This window comes from Macrotis lagotis, chromosome 8 (assembly GCF_037893015.1).
Source record: "Macrotis lagotis isolate mMagLag1 chromosome 8, bilby.v1.9.chrom.fasta, whole genome shotgun sequence".
Classification (NCBI taxonomy): Eukaryota; Metazoa; Chordata; class Mammalia; order Peramelemorphia; family Peramelidae; genus Macrotis; species Macrotis lagotis.
In genome coordinates, this window is record NC_133665.1 from 38,398,987 (window position 1) to 38,423,955 (window position 24,969).

Below are 24,969 nucleotides of genomic sequence, written 5' to 3' on the forward strand. Positions count from 1 at the left end.
GTAAAATCCTTTGTATCCTGTACAGCACATAGATTCAATGCCAGGCATTAAAAAGTCTTGGTCCTCTTTGTCAGTCCAGGAAAGAGAAAATATAATAATATTATTTTTTTTTAAAATAATAATGTTGATGGCTTCTTCTTCAGGGAACTCAATCCACAGATATCCCAAAAATCTCTTGTATGTCAACTTCATTTTCTAAAGCTAGGCCTTTCTTTTATAATGTACTAGTTTTTACACTTAGTCACCAAAGGCCTTACAAAACCCAACTTATTAAGCACCAAGAATGAGATTTGAAGCAGTTCATCCTAGAAAAGAAAAACTTATGTCTAATACTAGTTTCCCCTTGAAGCACCTTGAAGCTTTTAATAGTCACTTTTGGAAGGGATATCAGCCAACACTTCTCAATTTTCTTGCCTTATCTAGGTGCTTTGTGGTAAAAGAGGATGATATAGAAACAAGTATGCAAGCTTCTATTATTTCTGACAAACTAGGGGGTTCCTGAAACTGTTATTTTATGCACAAGAAAAAAATTAAACAGAACTGTCCCCTAGTACATTTCAGAGAACTCAGCTATTAATTCATCATGCTTTTGAACTCTGTAGAAGAAATTACCATTAATAATGTTACATCAATCAGTACATTTTCTCATTTTAAAGAATTACTAAAAGGCTTACTTCATTTTTTATACATCTATCCTCCATAATAGATATGATGAAAGCAACTCTACTAAGCAAGCTCAATAAATACTTTTTGATTGAGTTTAATATTCTTTATTGATGGTAAGGTCTTGGGGTAGTTTGGTAGTTTGTTTTTTTAAAGTAGTTGCACAATATCTTTTTTTTTCAAACTGAATCCTAGATTTGCTTTAGGAGTAATGACAAGGACTTAATCCTTGGTTCCTTTCCAGAAAAAGTGAAATATAATATGTCAATATATCAGGTATTTTTTTTATAGTATATAGGAATGCCATCCACCAACTGAATCCATTAGTAAATCAATCTTAGTTATCTGCCTATCAGTGACCCTTTCTTCCTCCTTCTCTTTTCCTTTTTCCCTCCCTTTCTCTGTCCATCTCAGCCTGTCTCTCTCCCTTCCTCCTGTCTTATTATTTATGTAGCTTTCATAAGGATGAATATGCAGTCAATTTTTCAAAAGTAAGATGACATTACGATGCTAAAGAGGAAGCTACTACTCTTTTAAAATAAGCATGTTAAGCCCTTTGCAAACCTTGATACACTGTGTAAATGCTATGTTATTATCATCATTATTATTATTATCATTGCTACCATATGAATATTAATTAAATCTTTGTTGGAATATTGTTTTCATTTTGAGCTTTACTTCTCAATAGGGTCAAAGAGTTTAGAGGAAATTGAAGAAAAAACCAAATAGTGGTCACTAAATCTAATAAATGTCAGATTTTAAGAAAGTATAGTAAATAGATATTTCCCATCAAAAGAATAATGACATATGTAGGCTTTCAATATTCACTGAAAAAAATAACAAGAAATTGGGGGCCAAAACTTGAGCATAAAATATTTCAGTTAGTTTCAAGCTGAACTTAGGATAGAAACTCATAGAAAACTTTACTAAAAAGTGCCAGGATTAATGCATAGATAGTTTGGGAAATCTACCTTTCTTCAGGTCTTTAAAAATAGGCTATCTTGTTATATCACATAAAATACTTAAATACTGTTCTCAGGGGTAGAAAGTATGGGTTACCTTAACTTCAAGTCCACCCAATTTTCTTCTTTTGTGATTCAAGAACTTTGAACAACAGATTATTGATAATTTACATTAAATGATTAGAATTCAAAGGTTTTCATTTTGACTTGCTTTTGTATATTTTAGAAGAACTATGTAATCTTTTAGGACAAAATAAAAATTATCTAAACATTTAGTGATGGTGCTTATTATCTCTATTTGACACATGAGGAAATTGGGATATAAGTGATTTGTTCAGTATCATATATCTAGTAAGTTTCTGAGGTCACATTCAGGCTAAGATCAGACTGATTTCAGGTTCAAGCACTCTATCCATTGTACCACCTAACCTCCTAGTCTGTGAACTTTTTATCTTGATATGAATTTATTCATTCCATTCTCTCTCCAATGTGGAGTAGTATTTGCCATCTGATCAATATTGCTTCTGTTCTTCAGGCATTTAGCACTACTTTCCCCCAAATCCATAACAAGATGCAAATCTTTTTACCTTTGACTCTCATTTCTTACACACTGGTTATCCTCATCTTCTCTGTTGCCTGTTTTTTCACTAGTTTTATCTGCTTGAAGACTACCAAAATAAAACAGAAAAAGAGTGTTATCTCTTGCTTTTAAGGGGAAAAAATGAAGACCCTAAAGGTAACATGCTACAATGGAAAGAACATCTAGCTTTGGAGTTAGTTCTGGTCTTGGAAACTGGTTTCAAATTCCCTTTGAAATTGAATTTTACCTTTTGTGGACCCAGTTTCTTCAAATGAAAAATGAGGGTGTTGACTTATATGATATCTGAAGTTCTGTCCAACTTCAGCTATGTGACTAAAATTTTAAGTTCCATTTCAAATACCCTGGATAAGTTTATTTCTTTTTTCTTTTTTTTTTTACAACGCAATGGGGTTAAGTGACTTGCCTATGGTCACACAGTTAAATAATTATTAAGTGTCTGAGGTTGGATTTGAACTCAGGCACTCCTGATTCTAGGGCTGGTGCTCTAACCACTCCGCAACCTAGCTGCCCCCAGTAGGCTTGTTTCAACTATTAGTGCCTAGAGTATAGATGATGGAAAATGAGTGAAAGAGAGCAATGTACTGTTGTAGATTTTCCTTTCCTAATGAACAGGTGGCAGAAAGCAATGCTTAATTGCTACCATTATAATGTTTATTTCCAACATCTTCCCTCTCTCCCTGTGGCCTAACTTTCTTTTTCCTTAAGGTTAGTCATAGAGCTCGATAATAACATTTTAATTTTTCTCAGTTTGCTAATGTGGCATTTTTATTACTGGTTACCTCATAGGAATGGTCAGGGAGCTTCTCCAAGGTTTTGTAATCACTCAGACTCAGGACCATCTTCCTTCTTCATGCCTCACATGAAATCCCAGAGCTGGACTGAGTGAAGTGGGACTCTAAGAAGTTATTAAACTTTAGAGAAAATGCGTTCATTTTCCCAGTCAACCCCTATTTGGGGGCTCTAGAACTCTGTATCAGAGGTCTTGGTTTCAGAGGACTTTTCTTCCCTGGGTTCTTCACAATTATTAGGGAATCAGAAAAATTGAGCAAGGTTACCTAAATTTTTTTCCTTTGCTTTTTGCTTTGCAACTCAAATAGTAGTATTCCAAACCAGGTTAAAATATAATAGAAAACTGCTTAATAAAATAAATAAAAACATGTCACAACATAGGTAATATTACTTTGTCATTTTCTATGTCAGTATATGACCCAAGGATTCTGTTTGAGTTTGACACCACTGGTTCAAAGAACTAAAAAAAAAACACCTATGTGAGGGCTTTATCATTAATGGAGATGTCAAATTCAGTTATTATTTTTCCCAGACAATAACTTTTACCATACTGGGATTATTGAATGTAGAGCAACACCACTCTATGGCATAAAATTTCATTTTTCTATGTCTTTTGAAATAAAGGAAATTGTCTCATTTCAGTAGAATTATAGTCAAGAATGTGTTTTGAACATCTGTGTGGTTTTTTTGATATTTGCATTAGAAAGGGCATTGCTAATGGTGTTATTATGCATATATTTGAGTGTGTTGGATAGGATTGATGAAAACCAGTTGCCTCTTTTCTGCTGCACCTATGAGATGACTGCTCATTGACCTCTGATTCACTATCTTCAGAGTATGTATGTCATAGTCATTTTGCTTTCCTTTTAAAGACATAGATGATGGCATCTGAGTTATCTTTTGTCTTTCTTTAGAAAGTTCATATCTAATATACCTATCAATTAAACCGCAGTGCTTAAAGTTGAAGAAAAATGATAACTAATAATGATGATATGATATGTTGGGTGCATTTAAAGATGAGTTCATTTATGTAAAATGAATATATTGTTATTAGACCATGGGGGCTTATGAGATCTAAGAATATGAGAGTAATTTTGAGTAATTTTCCTATTTCTAACACTATTAATCAATCTGTGTTTATAGGCATTATTAATCAATAAATAATTATTTACTAAGTAGTTATTATGCATATGCCAATCATTTGTCTAGCTACAGGAGGGATTCAGAGAAAAGAGAAATAGGCTCTGATCTTATATTCTATCAAGAATAACAATACATATTTATAAAATTGTGGATTAAGCATTGAATGAATTAATGACTTGAAAAAGAAAGTTCAAAAAGATACTGTGAGAATGGTTCAGCATAATTTGACACCACTAAGTTTGATTATAGGCCAAATTAAGACCTTGCTAAATCATCCAAAAGCTAAAGAATACCTAGAATCTGAAAAATGTCTGCAAAACAACAAAGTTATTTCAGCGCTAGTCAATAAGCACCTAAAAAGTTAATGGAATGCCACTCGAAGAATATTGGATTCAGTGTAAAAGAATTTTGGGTTCAAATTATGTTAACTTTTTTTGCTGCCTGTGGGATCTTGGGAAATTATTTAATCTCCATCACTTTTCTTTCCTCATCTGTAAAATGAGAGGCTTAGACAGGATGACCTATCAGATTCCTTCCAATTCTAAATATTTAATCCTCTAAGTCAGAGGATATATACATAATATATAATATATATGCATAATATGTAATATACATAGTCATATACAAATATGATTCTGTTCTCAGTGAGGAGAAATATACAAAAAGCAAAACAAAACAAAACTTCTGGGGCTTTTTCTGGAAGACCTTATGATCTTAAGGGGAAAACATGCAACATAAACAAACTTGGGAGAATTTAAGAATGAACTTTCATAATAGAGCAATCCAAACAGAGAACACGGCTGCAATGAACTCTTTTTAAATTAATCCCAGCAACTATAGGCATTATGCATGGTCTAGTTTTAGTCTCTTTCAATAGGAACTTGGGAAGTTGATGACTTGAATGTTCCTGGTAACTCCAGGGACAGCATTACAAAACAAACACTCATAATCTCTGAATTTTAGACCTTTTTAAAAATTTAAAAGTGATGTCTTTGTTTCTAATTAGGCAGAACAACTGAACTTAGATAAAGCTAATGTGTAAAAGGAAGTCCCAGGGACTCATCTGGAATACAAGAAATTCCTATGTTTTTCCTTTCCTGTTCATTTTACTGTTACCCTTGCATTTTACTTCTGTCACTCAAATGTATTATGAGGAATTCACAGATGATACAAAGTTCTTGTTTTTGTAAGAATTCCCTCTTCTCATTTTATCCCTACATTGATATACACATACTCTGTGTGTATATACCTGTTATATAAACATGCTTTTAAATTATATTTCTTAATGCATTTTTCATACAGTTCACCCACATATAACTATATATATGCAGATATAGGTAAATTGTTTCAAAAATAACTACCAACAAATTGGTGGTTTAAGAATTAAAAAGTATTTTTGTCATATACTGTATTATAATCATTAGAGACTTTACAAGTCTAATTACATGATGTATATATATATATATATATATATATAACTCAATGTATATTATAAACACATGTATTTGCACTATATATATATATATATATATATATATATATATATATAAACACAATGTACATTATATCTTTCTGACTTTATTTTTCAAATGCACTTGCTAGGAAGGGTTTAAATATATTATCCCTATTACTGTTTAATAATAACTCTGGATTCAGAAGCATTCTTTAATTGTTCTAAGTAACTGACAGAAATTGACACTACTGACATATGCCAAAACTCAACTTCCCTGAGAAACAGAGTATTAGTAGACTGATAAGTATGCTATCTCCTTGCATAATGCTCACTTCCTTTGTGGTAAAAAACTGTAACGGTTTTGATATGTAAAGAAGACTTTGAAAGACATTAGATACCTTTCTGGGTAGGGAACAGTGATTTTTATAGTTTTATAATTATTTAGGAGATTATCTTTGTGTATTATACAGACTCTGGTCTAGCTTTTAATCTCCTGTTCCTCAGTTTATAACTTTTTTCAATCTGATGCATTACTAAATAGCTGATAACTTTTTTCAAGTGCTTACTATTGTCAGAGCATTATAATAGGTAAAATAAGTAGGATACTAGAATGCATAGTCCTGGTCCTTAAGATAACAATACAGCTGTGAATGCAAAATATCCATTCCTTAGAGACTTTGCTGACCTGAGTATGGTGGAGTGGTTCTAAAAAACAAAACTATGTAGGGAGAGATCAAAATGAGTAATTATCTCATGCAAATGAAGCATAAAATGAAAACCTGATACAGAAGAAATTAATAGGGGGGGAAGGATGGGTAGAGCTAGATCTTTATTCTCTTTGGTAATGGGTGAGAAACATGTTTTTAATCCATTACCCTATAAACTCATATTTACATATGTATGTATGTATGTATGTATATATGTATGTATATAAAATGCCTTTACCAGTCTATATGGAAGAAAGTTCTTTCCCAAGGATGTCCTCCCTTTCCATGCTTTCTATCTTGCCTTCTTTTCATGCCCCCTACTTTCCAGCAAACACAGAACTGTTAAGATATTCTTGATTTGAATTAAGGTTATTTTACTTTCTTCTCTTTCTCTTCCATTGAGAATTGGAAATTGGTGGGAGTAGTGAAAAGGTAGGGGATAAGGCTGAATTTGTTAAAATTTACTGAGTAACCTTAGCAGTAAATTTGAACTTTCTCACTCTATGTACTTTTTCTCTGCCTTTAATCTCTTAGGATACTTATCCATGAATTCTCTTCCCTAGGACAATTAGAAAAAAGACTTTCTAAATCTTTGTCATAATGGTAGTGTGTTTTAGTGGAAAGAGAACTTCACTTGGGGTCAAATAATGAGAATTCATATCCTAATTCCATTTACAGACCTATATTGACCCTAGACAAGAACCATTCTGTGACTGTGAACAATTTTGTGATTCAGTTTCTTCATTTATAAAATGAGGAGGAGGGTGAGATAAACTAATCTCTAAAGAGACCTCTAGGTCTGGTATGATATAATCTATTATTTTTTTTTTTGCAAGGCAAACGGGGTTAAGTGGCTTGCCCAAGGCCACACAGCTAGGGAATTATTAAGTGTCTGAGACTGGATTTGAACCCAGGTACTCCTGATGCCAGGGCCGGTGCTTTATCTACTATGCCACCTAGCTGCCCCTGCTTTTATATATTCTAATGAGTAATCTATTATTTACAATTATTTTTAAAGTACTCGGAAGGGTTAACCGTTATCATGTAAGTAAAATGTTGAAGTCAGAAACTACCCTCTCTAATTTTAGGAGATATAAGAGAGAGCTGACAGGTTAGTGTCCATGGAGGATATTTTTAAAAATGTAATATAGAATTTTGACAGGGCTTAAGGATAATGATATAATTATCATTAGGTACTATGAATTAGACAAAACATATCCTTTGCCTATAAATGGTATTTTGATCACATAATAAGTCTGAAATATTCAAAAGATTGTCTGACTTGTTCAGTGAAGCTAGAAAATATTCTTTATTTGTTCTCTTTAGACAGATTGCCATCACAGTCAAGAGAAAGAAGTGGGAATTTTGTCTATATAGCTGTTGTGCTTTGTTGTCTGTAGATTCTGTTTTAATCATTTCCTTGTTATTCCTTTGCAATTTGGGTGTTTTCAGTGTGTGTGTGTGTGTGTGTGTGTGTGTGTGTGTGTGTGTGTGTGTCTGTGCTTAATTTGAATATTATGGGTCAGTATTTCATAGGACTGAATTGAAGACAAATGATAACTGGTGTGGCAATGCTGAGAGAGCTAAGATGTGAAGAATAATAATAGCTCATATTGATGTAATACTTAAAAACTTTACATAGTGCTTCTTTCACAATAACCCAGTGAGACAGACAATGCAAGCAATATTATTCCCAGTTATGCAGATGAGAATGTTAAGGCTTAGAGATGTGAAGGGAGATTTATGATGTCTATAGTCACACAAGTGTCAGAGCTAAGAAGTATGCACGTGTGTGTGCATGTATGAGAATCCTAGGGATAGTTTTCCTAGCTCTTGAAACTGTAACTAGTGAGATAGTCACTGAAGGAGAAAGCTTCTAATCTAGTTCTTTTATAGCAAATCAAGACATGTCAACTAGTATTTATTAAGAACCTAATAGGTGCCAGACAGTGGGATGGGAATATAAAGAAAGGGAAAATAAATGGCATAATCCAGTACCTACCCTCAAAGTGTGATGGGGGGGGACAGCATGAAAATAATTGTGTACAAATAAGTATATACACAGAATAAATTGAAAATCATCTCAGGGAGATGACTCTGAGATTCAGAAATTAGAGAAACATGTTATACTGAAAAAAAGGTATACAATCTTAAAAAGGATGTTCCCACTATTTTTTTTATCTGTAAATCCCTAATGGGTTGGGGAAGAAGTGATGATTAAACACAGTAATCAAGACATATGTGGCCTCATCAGCAGAGAGCAGAGGACAAGCCATTTTTTTTCCCATTGGAGGCTTTCTTAGAATAATTTTTTTCTGTAGTTTTTTGTTTCCTGAACATCTTATTCATGCCTTTTGTCTGTTATATGAGTTTGTTTCTCATCCTTATCCAAAGAAAAAGTTAACCAAAAATATCTGAAACATTGACTTACTTTAACACTGTAGATGGCTTTTTGTGCTAATATTTGTCTATCTCTCTGCAACTATGGAAGAATACTCATTATTTTTTCTCTGGGACCTTCACTGGTTTTTTTTAAAGTCTTTAGAGTTAACTTCCTTTTAGCATCCTTTTCAAATAGCATCTTGCCATCAGACTCAGTTGGCTGGGGAGGAGAAAGTGAGGCTGGTGACCTTGCATAACCATCCCTTAGTTAAATCCAATTCACTTGCAAGTCATGGCATTAACTTACTGATGTCATGGTCATCTGTGAGAATGAAGGACAAACAATAACATTGCATACGTTCTTGGTTTACTCTATTTCAGTTCATACAATTGCTCCTCATATTTGTTATTGCTTGGTGCATAGTTGTGTGTGTGTGTGTGTGTGTGTGTGTGTGTGTGTGTGTGTGTGTCTTATAGTAGTTTTTCAGTAAATCCCCAATTAATAGGTACCCACTTTGTTTCAATCTCCTTGCTACTTCAGAGTGTTACTGTGAATCTTTTGGTTATATTATTATACCATTATCTCTGACTTTAACTTCTTTGTGATATAGGCCCAGAAATGAGGTCTCTCTGGGTGAAATGATAAGGATAATTTGATCACTTTTTCTATTGAATTCCAGAGTGAATCAACCCATTTGTAATTCCATCAAGGATTCATTAGTATGACTATCTTTTTACAACACTCTCAATATTATCAATATAGCTCCAGGCTTTGGTCATCCTTTTTAGCTTGCTTATGCAAAACTGAAGAGTTGTTTTTATTTACATTTCTCCTAAGCTTAGCAATTGGATCATATTTTCATGTTATTTAGGGTTATAATTGTTCTTTTGAAAGCTCTTTGTTTGTGTCCTTTGACTGCTTATCTATTTAGAATGGCTCATAGTATTATATATATATATATATGTAAATGTATATATTTGTATCAATTTCTTGTATATTTTGAAGTTCAGGCTTGAATTAGTGATATTTAATCTTTGCCAAATCCTGTTGATAACAGCTCTTGAATTTATCTTCTTCTCCCCTTTGACAATGGCACCAGTCTCTTAAAATTTCTCATCACCTTACAACAGGATTTTTGTGGTACTATCTGATTGATTTTTCCTGCCTCGGATATCTTTCTCACTCCAGTCTATCCTCCTCTCTGCTATTTAAATGTTCTTCCTAAAGTCTAACCTCGTCACCCTCCTATTCAATAAACTCAGTGGCTAGGAGCAAATGCTCTGTTTGGCATTCAGATCCCTTTATAACCTTGCCCACTAATATCTTGCCAGTCTTCACACACTTGACTCTTCTTCACTTACTATTTTGATTCATTGACACAGGCTTCCTTTGCTGAGGACCATTGCATCTCACTACTATTCATTTTCATTGGGTGTACCTTATTGCCAAATTCTCTCCTTTCTCATCTCTGCATTTTGATGTTCTTAGCTTTGATCAAGTCTCAGTTAAAATACAATCTTTTTTAAGACACTTTTCTCTATCCCAAGACTAGTGTCTTCCTTCTATGAGTTATCTCCAGTCTACTCTATAAATATCTTTTTTTTGTATTTCATAGTTGTTTGTATGTTGTGTCCCCAGTTAGATTGTGAGCTTCTTGAAACAAGGGATTACCTTTTGCCTTTCTTTGTAACCCCCCATTGCTTTGCACAAAGTGGATGCTTAATAAAGCATATTGACTGATTATTTAATGCAAATATTGAGTGGAATGTGTGTGAATATTGTTTATTAGCAGAAGATAAACAACAGATCTTTTTGAATAATAAACCACTGGACTATTACCAGTATTAATTAATTAACTTATTAAGAACAACTATTTCTGGGGCGGCTAGGTGGCGCAGTGGATAGAGCACCGGCCCTTGAGTCAGGAGTACCTGAGTTCAAATCAGACCTCAGACACTTAATAGTTACCTAGCTGTGTGGCCTTGGGCAAGCCACTTAACCCCATTGCCTAGAAAGCAGCAACAACAACAACAACAACAACAACAAAAACCCCAAAAAACAAGAACAAGTATTTCCTAGATTCCTCCTAAGTGCTAGTTACTGTGTTAGATACTGGGAAGCCAAACCCACAAATCAAGTCATTCTTTACTCTAGGAGTTTCTATTCCATTCAATTTCATGCTTACATGTATGGAAGTAAGAATTTCTATTTATAAAATATGTAAGGTAAATTCAAGGTAACTTGAGGGAATAGGGAATACTCTAACACTGGGGGAATCAGGAAAGGTTTAATACAGAAGAAGCTGCTTGAGTAGAGTTTCAAAGAAAACAAGATATTTTGAGAGATGGCGATGAGGAGACAGAGTGCATTCCAGGAATGGGGTGGGGGGAGTGAAACAGTGCACAGAAGTAGACATGGGAGACAGAGGGGGATATATGAAAAACAGCATGAAGGCCAGTTTGTCTGAGTCATATGGTACAGTAAGGGAAATCATGTATAATAACAATGAAAAGATAGGTTGGAACCAGGTTTTAAAAGATTTTTAAAAACTAAACCTAAGAACTTATATTTGATCCTAAAGATGTAGAAAACCATTGGAGTTTTTTTTGAGCAGGGGAGTGACATGGTCAGGCTTCAGGAATGACACTTTGGCAAGTATGTGGAGTATGTTTTGGGGAGCAGAGAAGCTTGAGGAAATGAGGCAGTTAGGAGCTCAGCATTGCTTAATTGTCATTATTACATTTTGGGGTTTTTTTATTATCATCTTGTATCCAGAATGCTTGCAAGTAGGGAAGAAGATTATTAAGTAGAGTGGATCTCCTCAGCTTTTATCTGTGGGCTCAAAGCAAAAGAATCCCCAGTGATTAGCAAAATGCTGTTCACAGGGCATGTACTTTTGCTTATCTCTTATTGAATGAACAAATAAATTATATGAATAAAAATGATCACTCCCTTCACCTTGAGTCCCATAAAGTTTACTCAAGCCTTTTGTCCTATGATGTTTCAGCCATAAGGTTAACATCTGTTTAATATCTCAATTTAAAAGTTATACATGTAGTGAAGATCAATGGAGCCTATCTCTCCTGTAGCATATCTTTCTATCATATATCTATCTATCTATCTATCTATCTATCTATCTATCTATCATCTATCTATCTATCTATCTATCTATCTATCTATCTATCATCTATCTATAATTTATAAACCCCTTCCTCATTTTTATAATTATCTTTACGGCATTATTGCTTATTTTGTCTAACTTTTAAATTCCAAATATTCAACCTTTTCCTATCTTAGATTTCTTTTTCTAGCCTGACTTCTGTCCTCTTTCTATAGCTTTCATTTTAAAATGATTCGATCAGCAAGTGTTTAATGAACATTTGTGTTCCTAGCACTGAACTATGATTGAGATATTTTTAAAAGTATAAAACATAATATCTATCCAGAAGGAATTTACCATTCTTATTGTGATTCAAAACAAGCACACTTGAAATAATCTATGAAGAAATGTATACTTGCTGTTAACGAGTACTTTAAGATCACTAATGAAGATGTTCCCTACCAAGATATAGATTATAATCTATTTATGTCTGTCTGTTTCATGAAACTCCTGTCCCTGGCCTTTATCAGTTCACCATAAGGATTCATTCAGCATTCTGGGGACATTCCTTGTATTAATTTGACTTAATGATGTGGACAAGGGCCATCCAGTGACTAAACCTTGCCTGTGTTGCATGACATGTTCATTTTCTTTTTTTTCTATTCTGCATTTCTTCTTTGAAGACATCCTTTCTTTATAGTTCTTTATATGTTATATATTGCAGCCTTTTCATACACATCATCTTCCTCTCCTTTGAACTATTGGTTGAATATTAATTTGTAAGTACTGTAGACATCAGTAGAATATTGTGTGTGTGCATTAGTTTGTACATATATACACAGACTCAGACACACACACACACACACACACACACACACACACACACACACACACCTATTCACTTTAGGGAGAAGTTTGAAGTCATGAAAGGAGTTCTATAGTTTCCCCTAATTACATAATCCCCTAATTAGCATAATCCAGGCTGTTCTGTTCCTTTTATTTAAACTGACCATAAATCTTTGTCATTTTATTTTGTCTGTCCCAAGTGTCTGATCTTCCAAGAGTAGCACCCTGTTCTGCAGAGTAGGATGCTATATATATTTCCCCCTTTATCTACTTATTTCTTTTTTCTTATTAGTTATCCTCTCTCTCTCCCCCTTGATTTATAATAAAACTAATTCTTTCCAGTGATTTCCAGTCTTTCAGGTGTCAGAGTAATTATGGTGCACATGTATCTCTCAACAAAAAAAACATATCTAGATAATTTTAATAGCTTAAAACCACACTAATACTTTTGGGACACCCTTTACAAACTGTTTTCTACTAGAGAAGACAAAGAGTAAATTCTTGGTTATTAACCATAACCTACCCAGTACTATTCATTTTTGTGTGCCACTTGGTTCTAAGGGCTAGAACTGCAAATTAATTTACAATATCAATATGCAATTTAGTCATAGTTCATGGTAACAGAAATTATTCAGTTAAAAAATTGAAAATAAATTATAACAATTGTGTTCCATTGGAAAGCATATCAGAAGTCAAGTCAAAAAAACCTGGAACCAAGCCTGATTATCATTTACTACCAGTGTAAGCATCTTTTAAGTACCTTGGGACTCAGATTCCTCATTTGTAAATGATATCTAGATGATCTCAGAGTTCTCTTCCAATTTTATGATCTAATATTTATTTCACATGGGTATGCCAGGGAAATAAGATGGGGGCAGGAGGTGAGGTAGAGCTGAGCCTCATCTCTGATTGCAAAGGGTTAAGTGAATATACCTGTCACAGTGTATGCCATTCAGAGGTGAGGCTCAACTTTGCTTCATCTCCATTCCTTTATGACAAGTCACTGGGATAGATGGATGGAGAGGGAATGAGTTTTGAATTTATTTTTATTTTTGCAAGGCAATGGTGTTAAGTGGCTTGCCCAAGGCCACACAGCTAGGTAATTATTATTAAGTGTCTGAGGATAGATTTGAACCCAGGTACTCCTGACTGCAGGGCCGGTGCTCTATCCACTGTGCCACCTAGATGCCCCGAGTTCTGAATTTTGAATGGTGCATTTTGAAAGTGGTAAGTTTAGGTTAGCTGCTCACAATCTTTGATCTAGAAAGAAGTATTTATCTTTTTTGATTCCCTGAGAACACTAATTATCTATCAAGACATGGTCATTCACAAAAATGATTTCTGTTTGTATTTGAGGAAAACATTTTTGAATTTTGGGTAGCATATTTTGAAGGTGGTTAGGTTAGTCTTATTGAGTATGCTCTTTCCCTTTCCCTTGATCTAGGAAAGAATGCTATATCTTCTTTGATGCCATAGAAACATCATTTATCTATCAGTTATATAATTATCTAACCTTCATGAAAATGATTTTATTTTAGCATGAGATGAAATGAAGCCCATATTCACGATCCAGATTGGAGATATCTCTTTTAGCTGTAGTACTAAGTTGAAATGATTTCATCATCTTGATTAGCCTAATTCTTGGTACTTCTCTTCTTAAGCACATACTGGAGAAATATGGCAGCACAAAGTGTGCAATGCTTTTTCAAGGTTCATTTTAAACAGTAGTCTACTGAATGTTAACTAGACATTTAATATCCTTCACACCTGTGAGGTTCAATTAGTAATCTCCCCAACTGAATCAACAGCTTGCAAGTAAGAATAAGTAGATCTGTGCCCAGTGGCCCTCTGATGTATCTCATTGAGTGTGTTGACAAGTATTAAATTAGTATGGAGGCTCTGTGCTCCTTTTAAAGAAGTTCTGGACTATGAACTTTGGATTCCTTTAGGTCTGAAGAGAACTCTCTTTAAAGCTTTGAGGACTCACTGTGGAAAATCATTATGCAGGAGCAATAGTAGCAGTACTTTTTATATTACCATCTCGATTCCTCCATTATTTAAGAATTGTGAATCTTAAGAACTCAAGGCATCTTTACTTACCTGTTCAGTTTTCTTCCTCAGAGAGTGTATTAAGAACTTGAAATGAGGATCATCACTCCCCTGAATATAAAGGTGATGACACAAAAAATTTACAGCATTTAAGCAAACTTAAAATTATAGTTTGAAATTATTTTTATTTAGATTTAGTAGAGAGCACTGTGTTAATACTCAGAGAATGAAAGTATTCAAATTCAATTTAATTGTGTCATGCTATATAACATTTATATTTCACGAGTATATACTGCATGTGGGTCACTTTCTAGGTCAAAAAACATTTGTTTAAAATTCACTTGCAGGGGCGGTTAGGTGGCCTAATGGATAGAGCACCGGCCCTGGAGTCAGGAGTACCTGGGTTCAAATCCAGTCTGACACTTGATAATTACCTAGCTGTGTGGCCTTGGGCAAGCCACTTAACCCCATTTGCCTTGCAAAAACCTAAAAAAAAATTCACTTGCATATAAGTAGAGCCTATTGAAAACATGGTACTGAATGATTTAAGTTAGAAGGAAAGAAAAAGAAAAGCCACAAAAATCTGCCACAGTTTTTGATGTTTTGGGGGCTAGCAAAATCAGATAAAGAGTTGTGCACAAATTTTCCATGGCCAGTTTTTAATTAGGACCACCCAATATTGTAATCCTTGTCCTAAATTCTAATTGTATGGCTTTTGTCTGTCTCTAAAACATAATCAAGGATTAGCATTTACTCACTAGACTCCCAGAATCTCTTTTGAAGTCTGGAAATTGATTAGTTTCTCTATGCTCTCTACAGTCACCTAAAGCAAAAGCAGGAATGTGCCAGAGTGTTGTGAGACTGTTTCTTCAACCCCTAGAGAAGCAGACTGTATCATTATTCTTCTCTGAACTTGTTCCAGGAAAGTGCCCATCCTTGCTGCCTAAAAGGTTTAACTGTATCTTGGATCAACTTATGAATTTTTCTAGGCTTACTGAATGCCAAAATTTCCGGAACATATCACTCTCTTGAGCTAGATAGAATATATTGAAAAACGAAAAGCTTCTAACTCCATCAGGACTGCCATTCTATATTTCCAAAATGCCACTTATAAGGAAGTCATTTGATCCATATGTACTATGCCAATTACTTTCTTCATAAGTGCCCAGTGTTTATGTATGAAGAGACTCAACTCAGTTGCTGAAAATTATGTAATACTGGTCATTTGTGCCCCCAAACTTCAACAGATCTGTTACCTTATTAAAGTGAGTTTTTCTCTTCAATCATTCAAATCACAACCCATCTAACCCTTTCCATTCAATGTGACTCTTATCCCTTTCCTTCCAGAAGTTTGCTGCAAGGGTTCTTCTCAAAGCACTAGAACTTTTCTTGAATTCTCTAGACAGTATAAGGGTATCACAGGAGCTAAAAATTAGAAAAATGATGCCTTACCTCAGAACTGCTTGTTGGTAATTTAATTGTTTTGTAATATCATAGAAGCAAGATATATTAATTTTAGATGTAGAGTACATAGCATTGTTCATTGGTGTCACAAAAGATGTGTTTGTCAAACCATAGACACTGAACTGCATAACAATATTGTTATAAATAAGGTGTAAGAATGACATTTTAAGGATTTGTGATGTTATGTTTTATCCTTCAGTGAAATGATGTTGGTTAAGCAGACTTTATGTATATCATATGCTAGTATAGTTAAATGATAGTGCCCAAGATATTGCTGGATAATCTCTTTGCTTTTGATAAGAAAATTATTAGCTAGAAAGAGCAGTATCTGGAGCTATTCTGTTCTCTGTATTCTCACTTCCATATTCCAATAATCTATAGAACTTTAGGGTTAGAATGAATCTTAGAGGTTTTTGGATCCAAATCTTATCTCAGGTTTAAATTCTCTTCATCTTGAAAAGTATTGATTCAGTCTCTGATGCTGTAAGATATTCAAGTGTGGTAATATTGCTAATCTTGGCAAAGCTGGTAGGAGCCTTAGAGAGACTTCTCTTTTTTCAGTTGATGAAAATAATGCAATATTGGTCACTTGTACCCCATTTGGGCAGCTAGATGACCCAGGGAATAGAATATTGGGTCTGGAGTCAGGAAGGTTCAAATTCAAATTTGAACTCATTCACTTATTAGCTCTTTGACTCTGGTCACTTAACCCTGTTTGCAACAACAGCATAGGATTACTTACATGCACACGTGTGTGTGTGTGTGTGTGTGTGTGTGTGTGTGTGTGTTACACTTAAGGGACTTCCCTTTGGGGTGACTCACAGTTTCAGAGAATTATTGACTCTAGATATCAAGTATCTTTGCAACTCCTTTCACATAAAGCCTTCGTTTGGCTTACATATGTCCTATATCAATTCCTCAGCTAACTTACGTGTAGACCTGACCTCTTCCCTTTGTTCCTCAACTCCTAACCTGGATCCTTGTTTCCTTGACCCTCCCTCCCCTCCATTTTCTGTGTCTCAATATCTTCTTATATCTCCCGGCTTTATCTGACCTCTTTGGATTTGGCTTTTGCTAGTCAGCACGTCCTTCTGCCAAACCAAACTCTGTTTCTCTCCAGGACAGCTCTGTCTTATTGCTACCCCCCAAACACAGAGAACTTTCTGGCGTTTCATTACAGCAACATTTTATTACTTCCTCTTTATCTTCTAACAAACTGCGTGTATATGTGCATTATGGGTAGGCCCAGGATGAACTTGCAAAATTCATTAAATGAAAATTCTAAGTCTGCATTTATATGGGGTAAGTTAACTGAGTGAGAGCTGTGAAACAAACTTGGCTTGGTTCATTTCACCTTATCTATAGTGAATGCTTCATAGTAGGGAGCCTAAAGCCTACACTAGATTATTTGTTTGACGTTAAGCATAGGCTGTGGCAAAGCAAGATAACCAAATTTTATGTGGTCTCACTTCCAGTTCACCATAGTTGTACAGACATGACTTCCTTCATAGTGGCCACAAGAAAAATAATTCCTCACAAATTCATCCCAGTTCATCAAAATTAATTTTATGATATTCAAACCATATGAACATAGTCACATAAGAAAGGGGCATGATATGCAGGCCCAGCTGTCATACTGAAATCCCACTTTAACCTGATCAAGGGTACATGCAGCCAAATACAAGATTAAAGGTTCAGCCTAGACAGCTGACAAGTTCTAGGTAACCCACAGCTATTAATGTACTTTTGAGTTTTATGCAGAAAGAGACAAAGGAATGTAGGTATTCCAATGTAGGGTGAAGCCATTGCAACTGCCTTAGAATATTCTCTAGTGTACTTATGTAATGAGCCTAAACATAGGAGTTGGTAGAAGCCTTTATTAATCAAACTATATACTCCTGGTCATTTAAGTAGGCACCATTTTTCACTACACTGGAATAAAACTGGATATGAATCTATAGAACCTGAATCAAAATTATGTTTCTACCACTTAATAACTTATGGGTCCTTAGGGAAGTTAACTAGTCTCTGTGGGCCTCAGTTTCCTTACTTGTAAATCAAGGAAGTTGAACAAGATAATTTCACTTGTCCCTTCCAGATCTAAATCTATAATTGTCACTTCATCCTTATTTGTAAATTCTACTTCCCCTCTGGTTCCCTTCTGATATCATTACTTTAACACAAAATAGAAAATTAGTACATGGGAGAAGTACCAAACATGATGAGAAATCAGAAGGAAAAGTGCTTTAATTCTCTACCCAGTAATACAATTAGCAAGGAAAATAGCAACATAATTGACATCTAGTTAACTATCCATTTTTAAAAGTTCAATATTTCTTTTCCTTTTTTTCCCTCTACCTCCCAGTGTCTTTTTACTTTCCTTTTTCTTAATACTAAACATTGCTAAGTTGATTTGTCATGGTAGAGTCCCCAGTGTGACCATCTTTAGATACTCACAACCCTCTGTGGTCTTCCTGTCAAATTTCCTGTGCAATGTATTGTTTCGATACCATGTGAGTCAGCAATATGGGTGGTACCAGTGTCAAACAATTACTAAAGCCATAGTCAGCACAAAATATTTTAGATTAGGCTTCTTGAGATTCGGGTAATACCAGCAAATAAATGATATGGATATTTACTGTATGGGAAAGGACTGGAGCCAATGAAAAGGGCACAGTGGAAGGAGACTGTTTAATAATGGTGTTAAGTTGTAACATTTTTTGAACAACTGGGGCTTAAGAAGCTAATGATATAACTATTTTGTTTTGTGTGCCTCAGGATACCAGTCACCTGGGTTAAAAACCACTGAATTATCTTTGACTTTTTCTGTCTCACCTTTCATATCTGAATCAACAGAATCTTTTGCACCTTTCCCTTTCTCTGCATACACCCATCACTCAAGGATAAGTTTTCATCACTACTACCTTAAGTTATTGTAATTTCCTTTCAGTCTTACCTGTTTTCACAGTCCCTTCCTTCTTCAGTCGAACCTTTCCAGAGTTGTCAAAATAATCTTAATTATGGTCTAGATCTGACCATTTTGCTTTTAATGTTTAAAAACTTCCAGTGATTCTCCATTGTCTCTGAAATAAAGTACAACTTTTTCAGCTTGATACCAACCTACTTTTCTGCAATTTTTTTCACATTACTGACTGTAATAGCCTCTTCATTTCAGCTAAATTGGATTCTTAAATATTCCCCAAGCTCAACATGGTACATTTCATCTCCATGCATTCATTCACTAGGCTATGCTCTCTTCCTTTACCCTGGTGTCTAGAATGTACTTTGCTTTGCACAGAATCTTAACTTTTTCAACACTCAGCTTAAGTGCCATCATTTCTTGATATCTCTAATTGAAAATGCAATTTTCCTTTTTTCTGATATTCCTAACATACTTTGGATCTCACCTTTGTCCCTGTCTTCCTATATTGTATTATGGTTATTTGTGTCCATTTCATATTAACTCCAGTAGCTTGTAAGCTCCCTGAGGGCAGAGACTATCTCTTTTTTTGCTATTTTTGCACCCTCCAAGTCTATAATCCTTTTAGTTTGCTTTCATGGAGCTTATAGTCTAATAGAGGGATAAGATACAAAGACTTTTAACTCTAAAAAAAATTGCAAGTGCTTTAGAGAATTTGAAGTACAATGAGTGCTGTGACAGAACTGAGGGGAAAGATTGTTACCAAATAGGAGTCAAGAAAAAACTTCATGGAGGATACAGAATTTTAATTTAGAGAAAAAAGTAAGAATTCACCAGATAAAGCCAGACTCTTGTGTCATTTATTTCTGAACAAGTTTGAACTTGTATCCGTGGGTCATTTCTTTGACCATTGTTATTATTAAGTAAGAATTACTTAAGCATGAATAATCAGTTGTGGAGTAACAGTAGGTTGGGGGGAAAAGGATAGATTCCAACATGTACTTTGGCCATCATTGACTCTGGCAGACTCTTGTAGCATCATTGGCTTTTGTAATTCTTTGTAAATAGAAGCAGAAAAGTAGGAACATGTGCTGATGTGATGGAAAATGAAAACATTTAAGGGACATTTTGCCCCTGCTGGTTCAGGGCCCAAATTGCATTTTCTACTAGGATCTGACAAGATCTCACATTGTTGGTTTCTCAACAGACATGAAAATTCTCACAGAAGACAGAGAAATCCATTTAACCCTAGCAATGTCATCTCAGTCTCAGCAACAATTCAACAACTGAGGTTTCATGTTCCCAAGGTTTTATTAGTCTTACAAAACATTCAATGGAGCATCATCCCAAATAATTAAAACGAAGCTGCTCTTAACAAATTGTATGAGCTGAACCTATCCTCTGATGGCGCAAGCTGATCCATCTGTCTATCTATTTGTCTATCTCTTTGAATAAAATCTATCTTTCTAATATTTGTTTATCTAACATCTGTCTGTCTGTCTATCCATCTGTTTATTTTGGTACCATAATCATCTATTATCTTGATAATAGCCCTCAGTAGGTGGTTTTCTTTTTAGAGAGAATTAGCTATTGTTCTGCTACAGTATCTCATGTATAATGGGGCAGCCGGATGTATTGACCAAGCTTCCACCACTCTCTAAAATAGGACCTCAGTATGTCTTCTATCCTAATTAAGCACCACTGTAATAACAGATGTGGGTAATCATAGATAAATAACTCCTGTAAAACACAGCAGACCTTCTGGCATGGTGTGCTCTATGGGGTTTTTTATTATAATTGTTTCCGCTTGAAATTATTAAATATAAAACTTTCTTAAGAGGTTAAGGGAAGAATCACTCACAGGGTACATTCTTATGTAGGGCAAATGTTGTTGAGGATGTAAAGTCATAATGGAGAAAATCTTGATAGTGTTAGGAAAGTGTATTCATTATGCCCGCCCTCATCCAACCTGTATACCAGCCTTCTTTTAAAAACCAAATGAACAGTTGATTGAACATTGTTTAGGTTTTCTTTGTTTGTCTGGTTTCCCATTTCCTTACCCCAAACATAAAATATTTTAAAAGAAAAAGCATGGAAAGGAAAAGGAAGAAAAAGCCCTTTTGATTCTTTGATGATTCCATGATTTCATCCAAGTAGGTATTTTCTTTCACGCTTACACATCACATTCCCTTATTATAGTATCTAGAAATTCATATAGAAAAACTTTGTTAGAACTATAGCCAAAATAATGTAAGTTAATTTCAAACTCAATTTAAATTTATACTATGAAATTTATATTGTACCTTAAAATAGTTCTTTACCTTTACTATCTGATTCGACCCTTAAAACAACCCTGTAAGGTGGTTATAATGGATATTATTTATTTTTCTAAAGAAAGATTTTATTTATTTTGAGTTTTACAATTTTCCCCTATTCTTGCTTCCCTCCCCCCACCCCCCCCACAGAAGGCATTATGTTAGTGTTTACATTGCTTCCATGTTATACATTGATCTCAGTTGGATGTGATGACAGAGAAATCATATCCTTAAGGAAGAAAAATAAAGTATGCAATAGTAAAATCACATAATAATATAATGTTTTTCCCCTAATTTGATGGTAATAGTCTTTGGTCTTTGTTCAAAGTCCACAATTCTTTCTCTGAATACAGATGGTATTCTCCATTGCAGACAGCCCCAAATTGTCCCTGGCTGTTGCACTGAAGGGATGAACAAGTCCATCAGGGTTGATCATCACCCCCATGTTGCTGTTAGGGTATACAATGTTTTTCTGGTTCTGTTCATCTCACTCAGCACCACTTCAGGCAAATCTTTCCATGCTTCCCTGAATTTTCAAACCTCCTGGTTTCTAATAGAACAAGAATATTCCATGAGATACATACACCACAGTTTGTTAAGCCATTCATCAATTGAAGGACATTCACTATAATGGATATTATTAATTTACTTTTATATAGATGAAAAAATATCTCTAGAGAAAGTGACAGATTTATGCTTATTTAGGTAGGATCAGAGGCAGAATTCAAACTTGACTCTCTCTCTCTCTCCTGACCCTTTTCATTACATTGTGCTGCTTCTCAAATTTGTCCTTTTTTCATATCTCGTGAGTATATTAAATATCACAGGAGTTGTTCTTATACTTGTCTCTCACCCTGTGGCTTTTTTGTGACATCCTTCTTAACTGTTAGACTTTGAACCCAAATCTTCTTGATTCCAAGATTCTCTCCTATCACTTTTATATTTCTCTCTGAAGCCACTGCTTATATTTTAAGAAAATGACTTTCTGTAAAAGTCCTATTCTGATGCTTTGTAATGACATGGATGTGGACCTGGCTTCTCAAAATCTATAGCAGTTGAATGCTATAGATAGCAAACCTGAAAGGCTTCTAGCAAGATATTGCCTTTATGTATGAACCTGGTGACATATTGCTTGCTATTGAAGACTCTACCTAGATGAATCAGGAGAGGAGCATTACTGGTGGACTGGCTACTAAGTGAAGAATTTCTTGGCCATGGCACAACCCATTCAGTATAGTTTAGTCCCTTCCTCATCTGCAAGTAGGTGGCACAGTGGATAGAGTTCTGGAGCTGGAGTTGGGAAGTCCTGAGTTCATGACCTCAGTTACTTAATTTCTGTGTGACCCCAGGCAAGTCATTTCAAATCTGCTTGCCTCAGTTTCTTCAAATGTAAAATGGGGATTATAACAACACTCACCTTGTAGGATTATTGAAAGGATCAAATAGGATGTAAAGTGCACAAGTGCTTAGCAAATAGGAGATGCTATATAAATTCCTATTTCTTTCCCCTTACCTCCCATTCTGTGGGATAGTGGCAGAAATCAAGTATGAAGAGATTAAGAATCATATAGTTTTTGGACTCACCATTGAATATTAAGTATGGATATGCTATATTTTGGGGGCAATTAGTACAATGAATAGAACATTGGGCCTGGAGTCAGGAAAATTTTCCTTCTTGAGTTCAAATCCAGCCTCAGACATTTATGATCATTATGACCCTGGGCATGTTATATAACCCTGTTTCCTTCAGTTTCTCATCTATCAAATGAGCTGGACAAGGAAATGGAAATGGCAAAGCAACTCTATTATCTCCATGAAAATACAAATGGAGTTAGAGAAAGTCAAACATGACTGAAAAATGACTCAAGACATATTTGAGATATTGGTCCAGTGACAGATATGACTTGATATTCTTCTGGAGAATTGAGTGCCATCATTATTGAAATTCTTGCTATAAATGAAACAAAATATGTAACAAAGTGGCACATAAATATGCTGGAATTGGTTTTAACATGCATCCATGGAAGACAATCATCTTGCCTCAGAATTCTAATGATGAGTATAAGCAAAAATAGGAAAACAATTGTCCCTTGTGTGCCAATGCCTTTTGCTTAGGATGAGGAGTTAGAAATAGTACTCAAAGAATGCACTAATATACTCTAAATTGAATTGGCATGTAATTTAATGATAATTAGTATTATGTATTGAAGAAAGGGCTGGTTTTGGAGTCCTGGATATCTGGGTTCCAGTCCTGCCTCTGACTCTTGGCAAGTCACTTAACCTCCCTAGGTCAACTCTCTAACATTACTCTCTAAAACTACAAGAAACAGACAGGTACTTTCCCACATTTTTTGTTATTCAAATTTCATCTTTAAATGCTCTTGGTAAGATCTGGCTTAACTGGGTCAGGTACAAAACATTCTGTAAATTTTATTTGTCTTCATTGTTTTTTAACTATTAAAACAACAACAGCAACTGATTCTTTCAGTGCCATGTGATATAGTTCATCTTGGTCTTGTAACATTAGCTTCTTTTTTTTTTACAAGGTAATGGGGTTAAATGACTTGCCCAAGGTCACACAGCTAGGTACTTATTTAGTTTCTGAGGCTGAATTTGAACTCGGGTCCTCCTGACTTCAGGGTTGATGAGCTATCCACTGCACTGATTAGCTGTTCTATAGCATTAACTTCTTAAGGACAGTGGATAGGATGGTGGAAAAAGAGAGACAGCATTACAACCAGGAAGACCTGGATTCAAATGCTAAATGAAACACATTTTAGCTGTGGTATCCTGGGCAAGTATCTTAAGCCCTCAGTGTTCTAGGTAATACTCTAAGACCAAAAATTACCTCTGTTTTTCCACAGTCCCTTTCAAGTGTCAATTTGGGAGTTACCTGTTGCAGTGAAATAATAGACCCAGTCCTTTTGTAGTCTAAAACCAATTCTCTCCTTGATAGAGAAAACAGCAAAAAAAAAAAAAAAAAAGAGTGAATAGCTCCACCTTACTTTCACCATCATTATGATTGTTCCGCATCCATCCTTAACTATTATTTTCTTTCCATAATTGGGTATTGACTATACAAAAAGACTTATTTAGAAGTTCTTATTATGAAGCCAGCCTTTATGTATTATTCACATCATTAGGTCTTTTAAATATGTCCTTAATATTTCTATTCCATTAAAGAAAGTTAATCTTTTAATAACTATTCCCTCAATATCATTTAAGTGAAATTTTTGCTTTTTAACTGCATCATTAACTGGTTTTCTAAATGGAATTTATATGCAAAATTTTTTAATATACTTGGGAATTCATCTTCACAAATGTCCGTAAATCAGAAAAGTCAACAACTATTTATTGTTTACTTTGTGCCAGACTGCTATATAAATATAAACAGAAAGAAAGACAGTTCCTGCCTTCAAGGAGCTTATATAACTAATGGAAGGAAGCTGAAAAGGAAGAGATGAGAAAACCACTCATGGGAACACTGCAATGAGAGACTGGGAAAGTCAGCCCAGAGAAAAATCAAGATATGATTGTCCTGGATGCCTTTCTTAAAATGGAGGTTGTAGGAAGA